This window comes from Pelodiscus sinensis, chromosome 1 (genome assembly GCF_052426305.1).
Source record: "Pelodiscus sinensis isolate ZL-2025 chromosome 1, ASM5242630v1, whole genome shotgun sequence".
NCBI classification, from domain to species: Eukaryota; Metazoa; Chordata; order Testudines; family Trionychidae; genus Pelodiscus; species Pelodiscus sinensis.
The window spans coordinates 107,894,152-107,903,486 of NC_143052.1; the positions used below are offsets into that span (position 1 = coordinate 107,894,152).

The following is a 9,335-nucleotide window of genomic DNA, read 5'->3' on the forward strand; positions in this document are numbered from 1 at the left end:
GCCAAGATGATCCGGGATAAAACCTCACCTTGGGATGGCACTAAATCTGATTGCCATAGGAGAGGATTGTTCCACTTGACCTGCTCTGTACACTTTCCCTGAAGTTCTGATACTGGTCACTGACAAACAGAGAGAGGATACTAGGCTAAATCAAACATTCGTCTGTCCCAGGTTCTTAGAAAGATGGAAAGAGTTCTTTGAGTCTACCACTCTCGGGCATGCTTCCTAATCCTTTTATCATTCTTAGGACAGCTGGCAGTATTTTAAAGAAGCCTTGTTTAAGGCACAGAAAGAAGCCATCCCGACGCGTAGCAAGAGAGGCAAACATGGTAGGAGACCGGACTGGCTTACAGGGAAAATCCTTGGTGAACTTAAGCACAAAAAGGAAGCTTACAAACAGTGGAAACTTGGACAAATGACCAGGTAGGAGTTTAAAGGTATAGCTCGAGAATGCCGGGGGGTTATCAGGAAGGCGAAAGCACAAATGGAATTGCGACTGGCTAAGGATGTGAAGGATAACAAGAAAGGTTTCTACAGGCATGTTAATAAGAAGAAGGTGATCAGAGAGGGTGTGCGGCCCCTAATGGATGAAGGAGGTAACCTAGTGACAGATGATGTGGGGAAAGCTGAAGTACTCAATGCTTTCTTTGCCTCTGTATTCACGGACAAGGTCGGCTCCTGGACTTCTGCGCCAAGTGACGCAAGATGGGATGAAGATGGACAGCCCGTGGTGGGTAAAGAACAGGTTAGGAACTATTTAGAAAACCTAAACGTACATAAATCCATCGGTCCGGACTTAGTGCATTCGAGGGTACTGAGGGAGTTGGCAAATGTCATTGTGGAGCCTTTGGCTATTATCTTTGAAAAGTCGTGGAGATCGGGAGAAATCCCGGATGACTGGAAAAAGGCAAATGTTGTGCCCATCTTCAAAAAAGGGAAGAAGGATGATCCAGGGAACTATAGGCCGGTCAGTCTTACCTCGGTTCCTGGAAAAATCATGTAAGGGATCGTTAAGGAATCCATATTGAGGCACTTGGATGAGAGGAAAGTGATTAGGAATAGTCAGCATGGATTCACAAAGGGCAAGTCGTGCCTGACCAATCTGATTAGCTTCTATGATGAGGTAACTGGCTCGGTGGACATGGGAAAGTCAGTGGATGTTATATACCTTGACTTTAGCAAGGCTTTAGCAAGGCTTTTGATACGGTCTCCCACAATATTCTTGCCAGCAAGTTAAGGGATTGTGGATTGGATAAATGGACGGTAAGATGGATAGAAAGATGGCTAGAAGGCCGGGCCCAGCGAGTAGTGATCAATGGCTCGATGTCAGGATGGCGGTTGGTTTCTAGCGGAGTGCCCCAAGGTTCGGTTCTAGGACTGGTTTTGTTCAATATCCTTATTAATGATCTGGATGAGGGGATGGATTGCACCCTCAGCAAGTTTGCGGATGACACTAAGCTGGGGGGAGAGATAGATACGCTTAAGGGCAGAGATAGGGTACAGAATGACTTAGACAAATTGGAGGATTGGGCCACAAGAAATCTGATGAGGTTCAACAAGGACAAGTGTAGAGTCCTGCACTTGGGATGGAAGAATCCCAAGCATAGTTACAAGCTGGGGACCAACCCGTTAAGTAGTAGTTCTGCAGAAAAGGACCTGGGGGTTACAGTGGATGAGAAGCTAGATATGAGTCAACAGTGTGCCCTTGTAGCCAAGAAGGCTAATGGCATATTAGGTTGCATTAAGAGGAGCATTGCCAGCAGATCCAGAGATGTCATCATTCCCCTTTATTCAGCTTTGGTGAGGCCGCATGTGGAGTAGTGTGTCCAGTTCTGGGCCCCCCACTACAAAAAGGATGTGGATGCATTGGAGAGGGTCCAGCAGAGGGCAACCAAAATGATTAGGGGGCTGGAGCATGACTTATGAGGAGAGGCTGAGGGACTAGGGTCTGTTTAGTCTGCAGAAGCGAAGAGTGAGGGGGGATTTGATAGCAGCCTTCAACTTCCTGAAGGGAGGTTCCAAAGAGGATGGAGAGAGGCTGTTCTCAGTAGTGACAGATGGCAGAACAAGGAGCAATGGTCTCAAGTTGTGGTGGGAGAGGTCCAGGTTGGATATTAGGAAAAACTATTTCACTAGGAGGGTGGTGAAGCACTGGAATGGGTTACCTAGGGAAGTAGTGGAGTCTCCATCCTTAGAGGTGTTTAAGTCTCTGCTTGACAAAGCCCTGGCCGGGTTGATTTAGTTGGAATTGGTCCTGCCTAGAGCAGGGGGCTGGACTTGATGACCTTCTGAGGTCTCTTCCAGTTCTATGATTCTATGATTAGTGCTCTTCTTTAAACTTTTATTCAATTCATCAATTCAATTTTTCTTAATAAAATAATGGATCGTTCAATCAGAGATATTGTGACAAACAATCAGAGTCATTCCTGATAAACTAAAAGAATCTCTCCATAAAATTATTACTTCATCTACAGAAAACAGCTATGCTCTCATCCATCACAAGTAGTCTCTTTCCGGCCATCTCGACACATCTCCTAATAGTCAATAGGCATGAGGACATACAATCCATCACTAACATGCCACAGTCAAACTAAATTCAGTTACTGAGAATATAAAAAACAGATAAAGTTTACCTTAAATACAAACATTATAAACACAAGGTGGGACTCTGGCTCATCTACAAAGAATCGAAGCATAGTCATAAGTTACTATGGTGAGGTTATTTTTTTTTAATTATCCTGTTGTCATGGCTAAAGTCAGGAAGCATATTAGCTCAAGGGCCCCAAAAAATCCAGATTCAAAGGGCTGGACAATATGGTTCCCAAAACTCATAATCTTCAGCATTCCAATGGCTTTCTGAGACGCAGACCAAGCTTCCTTCGCATTTATTTGTACAGAGAACCTTTCAATGGCATAGAAAAGAATTTATGGAGCAAATTTCAGTGCTGTTCTTGTATTTTCATTTTACAATGGATTCTTTGGCATTGCAAACAGCATAAACTATGTTCTCAGTCCAGTTCAGAGAATTCTAGCTTTTCATACCTGTGATGCTAACGATTTATTTCCCTTATGATGAAAGTTTTCTTCTTCTTTAGCACTACAGACGGATTTGGTATTTCAACGGTGCCACTCGTGCATGATTATATAGATTACTTAGGCATTTTCAATTACCTCTTTGAGGGCTGACAGGTTTTTGTTCCAGATCAGACCCAGTATTATATTGTTGAGAATCCTAACGTGCCAATTGCAACACAAACTACAGAAACTCTTGTACACTTACAAATATAGTTTAAAACATTTAGCTTAGTCCCAAACACCACAACTTACCAAGACAGATAGGGACTGTATAGCTATATTTCCATATATTCACACCATTCCTTCTTCAACAACCTGCAGTTTTATCCATTGTCTTCCTCATCACCATCACCTTCTGGATCATTACCACTGGCCATCATTCTGGCACCTCTCAAACATCTACATCTCCTTCTACTACCCTTCTGCTGGGGTGCCACTTCTATAATGTGTTATGCTAATTTTGTTATGTTTGATACGTATTCAGTAGGGGATGTTTCCCTTTATCCTAATTTGTATTTCTTCACCTTTCTAGTGCTGAAGTGTCTTTTTCCCATAGAAACAATTAGGAGTCCTTTGGCACCTAGAGACTAACTAGTTAATGCACTACAAAGGTATATTTTCCTTTCTTTGATATTCACATTGCCTCACCAAATGCTAAGAGCCACTTCCACCCTGACTTGATTAGCCTCATTAACATATTATATACTTATGTAATTTCCACTACAATTCATCTGATGAAGCGAATTTTAGCCACGAATGCTTATGCCATAATACATCTGTTGGCTTCTAAGGTGCCACAGGGCTCCTCATTGTTTTTTCAGATACAGACTAACATAGCTACCCTTCTAACACTTTTTCCTATAGATCAGTATATCATTGGATCTCAACTTATCATATATGGCAATTCTTTACCTTGGCTCATTTTGTAGTTGTGTGTCACTTTTGTTATTTTTGTCCAACCCAATTATTTGGTCTGGTCTTCACTGGTTATTTCAGGTTTTTCCAAGTTGTGGTATACTTATTAAGTCCATGGGAATTCTTGGAAGCCCTCTATGTCATTAAAAGTTGCTTTATCTTATCACTATCTATCTGGGCGAAAAGTCCCAAATATACATACATTGAGTATGCTATCTAGGTGAAAGGTCCCACACATACGTAAGCCAACTGCCTTAACATACAGGATGAGGCCTATAGGTAACATATTACAGCCACACTACTTTAATATAAACCTATTGTAGCCTATTATAATAAACATACATTCAAACCATAAGGAAATAAGAAATCCATAAGAAAACAGATTTATAGCCAAGCAAGCAGGTTAGCTCAATAGGCAATAACTCCTAGCCAAGCCAGAATATTATAACCTCATAGCATAACCTTAGATGTGTACTCAAGTTATAGGTTGAATCATATTAAGGATGTTAAATATCCGTTAATTGAATAGTCAAGTAACCTCATGAATTCTTAGCGGTTAATCCATTATTCTATAGTGCCTGGGGGCAGGGCTAGCAGCCCTCACTCCCAAGAAGCTCCCTGCCACTCCATGCTGCTGCCTCTGTTTCAGAGGCAGCAGTGCAGGATGCCAGGTGGGAGCTGGTTCACGAGGGGGGCCAATTAAAAAACCAGCCCCCTTGTGGACCAGCTGCCTGTCGCCCAGTGCTGCAGCCTCTGATAAAGAGAGAGCACCGTGCGGTAGCAGCAACCCCTGCTAGGGGGTCTGAGCTCCTGGACCTGGCACAAGCTGGAACTGAGCTAGGCTTGCTACCCACCTGGCTTCTAATACACTTTAAATGCAGAGCCGCAGCGCCCAGCATGAGTCAGGACAGAGCTGGGCTGTCTGTCTGCCTGCCAGCTACTAATACTCTTTAAATGCAGAGCTGCAGCAGGGTAGGTCCTGGGCCTGTCACAAGCCAGGACTAAGCCACGCTGCTGGCCAGTCTGCTAAAAAATATACTAGCAGGGAGGGGACGAAAATACATGTGCTCTATAGCATTAACCAATAAACTTTTGCTTATCAGTTAATCGACTACATTATTACATCCCTAAATCATATTAGGGTTGTAAGCGACTAGTCAACTAGAGTGGGAACTCAACTAGTCGCTTCCCCTTCCCTTGCTGCCTCTATCAGAAAGAGATAGCATGGGGAAAGAGAAGGCAGAGGGCACTGAGGAAACAATCCGAGCGAGGACTGAAACAGTCCCGCTCACCCTGGTCCCACTGCTGCTCCTCTCCCTTTTAAATGTGCAAGAGCTGCCTGCAGCTCTTGTACATTTCAAAGGAAAAGGCACCTAAGGGCTTCCCACTGCCTTGAAATGTACAGCTCATGTGCACTTTGAAGGCAAAGAGGTAGAGGGAACACACTGAGTCTCTCCCTTTTAAGTGTACAAGAGCCACGGGCAGCTCCTGTACATTTCAAGGGGAGAGAAGCAGAGAGATAACAAGCGCTCCAACCCTCCCTTATTGACTTAGTTGAGATTAGTCGATTAGCTGATTAATCAAAATTTAACATCCTTAAATCATATCAGCAAATCCTGAATGGAACATGGTATTGATGGATATATAGAGATCAGCGTATAGTGCAAAAAACTGATGACTTTAACTATGAAGTGCTCAGGAACGGGAGTTCTTACATGGCCAAAGTATGTTAAAATTGAATATGAAAACATTTTTGTACACAGTTTTTCTTTCTGTTCAAAAGATTTTTAATCTGCACTTCTAGTCTATAATAGGGATCTAAATAGGAAACCAATTACCATCACCCTTACAGCGGATGATGCTTACTGATAATCTGGAGCAGAGCCCAGCCTGGCCAGAGTAGCCTTGCCCACAGAGGGCCACAGTGGACCGGGACAGAGCAACCACTTGTCCATGGAAGGCCCAGCCTAGCCCAAGCAGCCCACTGCACGGCATGGGCGTTGCTCCAGCCTGGCCAGGACTGCTCAGGAAGACCCTCGGGAGATTAAGGAAACAGCCTCACTCCACAGATGGGGGGGGGGGGAGGCTGTTTCAGTGATATAAGAAAGCACGGTAGCAGAGACTATAAGTGCACTAGTACAGTAAAGGACAGTATGAAAAGCAAGAAGATAGGAGAATCATCGACATGGGTAGAGCATTCTTAATGTGTTATAGGTATTTTTATGACATCAAACCATACATTTCCGCACCTTGAGATTTGAGGGTGCACTCACACAACTGGAGAGAATATCGCTCAAATCCAAAAACGGGCAAGACACTGAAAATTCTAAAAATGACCAGATGTTGTCCACCGCTCGACTCTCGGCCAACAGGACACCTCGCATATATTTTTGGGGATCTCTGATCTTGTCATAAAAAAATAACAGAATGTCTTGCATATATTTTTGCTGTAGGCTAGCATCCTTGCCCCCTTTGTGGTTTTGACCCAGTCCTATTAACAAAACTGCGACAATGGAGGTAGTGCCGGCTTCCCGCGGAGTGGACAGAAGTCCTGCAGCTTCGCGCCACTTCCGGGGCTTACAGAAGTGCGCTGGCTGCTCCCCTCCCACAGGTGCCGGCCACGCTGTGGAACTGCAGAAACTTGTCCCCACTGGCACTCTGTCCCCTGCTGCAGAACCCTGTCCTCTCCCCCTCCCAGCACCCTGTTCTCTCTCCCATGCCCCCAAACGCAGAACTCTGTCCCCACTAGCACCCTGTGCCCTGCCAAAGCACCCACTAGCACCCTTCCCCAGTACTGTGTCCTCTGCTCCCACCAACACAGTTGGGGCCACATTAACTAAGCTTGGGGGGGTTGGAGGATTTTTTTTTTTTTTTGCATCTCACTTGTGTGGCCCCAACTAACTTTTCTGTGGGTCAGTGACCCCTGACTCAAAACAGGCTCCCTGCCCCACTCAGCAATAAAGATGATGCAGAAACTTTTTATGTTTGACACAGTATTTGATTTAAAAATGAAGTCTAGCCAACAAACCCCCAATTGAAGCCAAGCCCCCATCTGGCCACAGCATCATAACACTCCTGCACTCCCCTTTCCCCAAGACCTTACATCTGAGCCTATCATACACTGAAACCCCCTGCCCTGAGCCCCTCACATACTCCAATCCAAATTCCTGAACCCGCACATCCGGAAGTCTGTGGCTTGCTTAGTACCCTAACCCTACATCTGACCCCAACACTGCCCAATGTGGAGCCCCCTCCCCGAGCAAGCGTCCCCTTATCCACCTCCTCCTGTATCCAGATCTCCTCCCAGAGCTTGCACCTCTCACCCCTTCCCACACCCAAATCCCTCATTCCCACCCCAGAGCCTACACATCCTGTCTCAAACCAGCAAGGGTATGGTTAGACTGCAGGAGTTTTTCAGGATTCTGGAGATATCCCAGAAAAACTCTTCTGCATTCAGGGATGCGTTTGTTCTTCCGTTTCTTTTAGTGGAAGAGCAAACATGATCTTTCGGTCACCCCTATATTCCTCTTTCCACAAGAAATAAAGGGGCTTCCGAAAGGAGTTTTTCTGACATTTGGTCCAGTCTAGACAGGCCAAATGTTGGAAAAACCTCTTCCTACAGAAGAATTGGGGGAAAAAGCAGCAATATAAGGGTTGGGGATAGCAAGTGATGGAGAGGAGAATAGAGAGGGTGGGGCTTCAAGTACAGGGAGGGGCTTCAAGGAAGGGACAGGGAAGTAGAGCTTGGCTTGTTCTGTCATTTAAAAGGTGATCTTGGGTGTAAAAAAGTTGGAGACCACTGTCCTAACCTGTTCTTTTTATATGCGGAATTGGTTAGATGCAAGATGCACATTGTGCTGCTGTTTCCCAATGTGGAAACAGGCCACACAAGGCCAGAAAGTTTGGTCAGAGGACTGGGCCTATATGTGGTGCGTGCTACATGAGAAGCAAGTTTCCTGAGTGAGTTGAGTTAGAGACAAAGAAACTGCAAGGCTTGCAAAAAAGAAAAATGTACGTCTCAAGAACTAACAGATGTAACCACTTAAGTACAGATGATCCTAGTTTTCTGCTAAATTCCATTATGTGCTCAGGGGAATTACGAAGGTATATAAACTCTGAGATTTCCTTGGTTAAGGCACAGTCCGTCCTCTCCGCGTCCTCTCGTGCTTATTCCGCGACACCAAAGATGAACTGTGTGCTCGGTACAGTTAATGCAGATGTCGCTCTGAGCTACTGACATCAGGAATGAGGTACACAAAGCTAGGGGGGTTTGAACCATTCCCTATACACTGTGTCAAGTAGCACCATCCCCACAGAGAGGCACGGAGGGGGGCTGTTTTTCCAGCGCACACGGTTCTGAACATCAAGAACACCCAACGTGCTCGCAGAGCCCTGATTATAAAACACAGATGCAACTAATCACTGCACTTCCCTGGGCACGCACCCGCTTGCAACCCGTAATGAAGTGCCGCGGAGGCTCGCGGAGGCTCGCCGCTGGGGAATCTGTCTCCTTTGTGCGGTCCCCAGGAGCCCACTTGAGCAGCAGCCACTCGACCCGGGCGGGATCGGGGACTATTCTGGGGACACGCCGGGGGCGGGAGGGAGGGAGGGAGGGAGGAGACGCAGGCTCCTTCCCCAGGCGCGGCGAGCCGGCAGGCGCCGCTCCCTCTCGAGACCCAGAGACAAAGCCCCCGCGCCCGCAGCAGCTCGGGCGCAAGCCCGGCTCGGGCAGGAGGCCAGGAGCCAGGCGGGGGCCGCTCTCGCCCGCCACCAGGGGGGCCCCGGCAGCGGCGCGGGGTGATGACCCGCAGACCCGCCGCGCCACTGATGCCCCCCCCCCCCGGTGACACGGCCACGCGGGGGGGGGGTTGTTTCCCCCACACGCCCCGTCACTGCGGCGCGGTGGTACCTGAGCATGTAGCGGCGCCCGGCGGGGCGGGACGGGGGGGAGTCCGGCGAGCCCAGCGAAGCGGTTGTGTGGGGGGGGGGGGTGCGAATCCGTTGCGGGTCCCCACAGAGCGCGCGAGCCGCGCAGCCGCTGCTCTCCTCGCGCTGCCGAGCCGCGCTCTGACTGACCCGCACCCTGCCCCGCCGCGCCGCGCTCCGCCCCGCCCCCCCCGGCTGCCTGGCCCCGCCCCCCGGGCGCGCTTGCCCCCAGAGGAGCGGGCGGCGGTAGGGAAGTGGTGTGCTGCGCGGTCCTAGCGGCCGCCGGATTCCAACCACGCGCCCTTCCTTCCTCGCTCCGCAACAGAGCCCAGCGCCAGGCCCCCGCGCGCGGCTTCGCCCCACGAGACCAGCAGGGAGGGGCGGGGCTGTTGTCTGGCCACGCGGCGCGGAGCGAGGAG

At 48.1% G+C, this 9,335-nt stretch overlaps 1 protein-coding gene across 1 annotated transcript in view; it reads right to left on the reverse strand.

The window, feature by feature from the left end:
- RESF1 (retroelement silencing factor 1) overlaps positions 1-9,087 on the reverse strand; it is a 38,869-nt gene extending 29,782 nt beyond the window's left edge. Inside the window, exon 1 of the mRNA XM_075940457.2 lies at positions 8,900-9,087. The gene's annotated coding sequence lies outside the window, so the exon portion shown is untranslated. The remainder of the gene's footprint in view (positions 1-8,899) is intronic.
- Between the last annotated feature and the right edge of the window lie 248 nt (positions 9,088-9,335).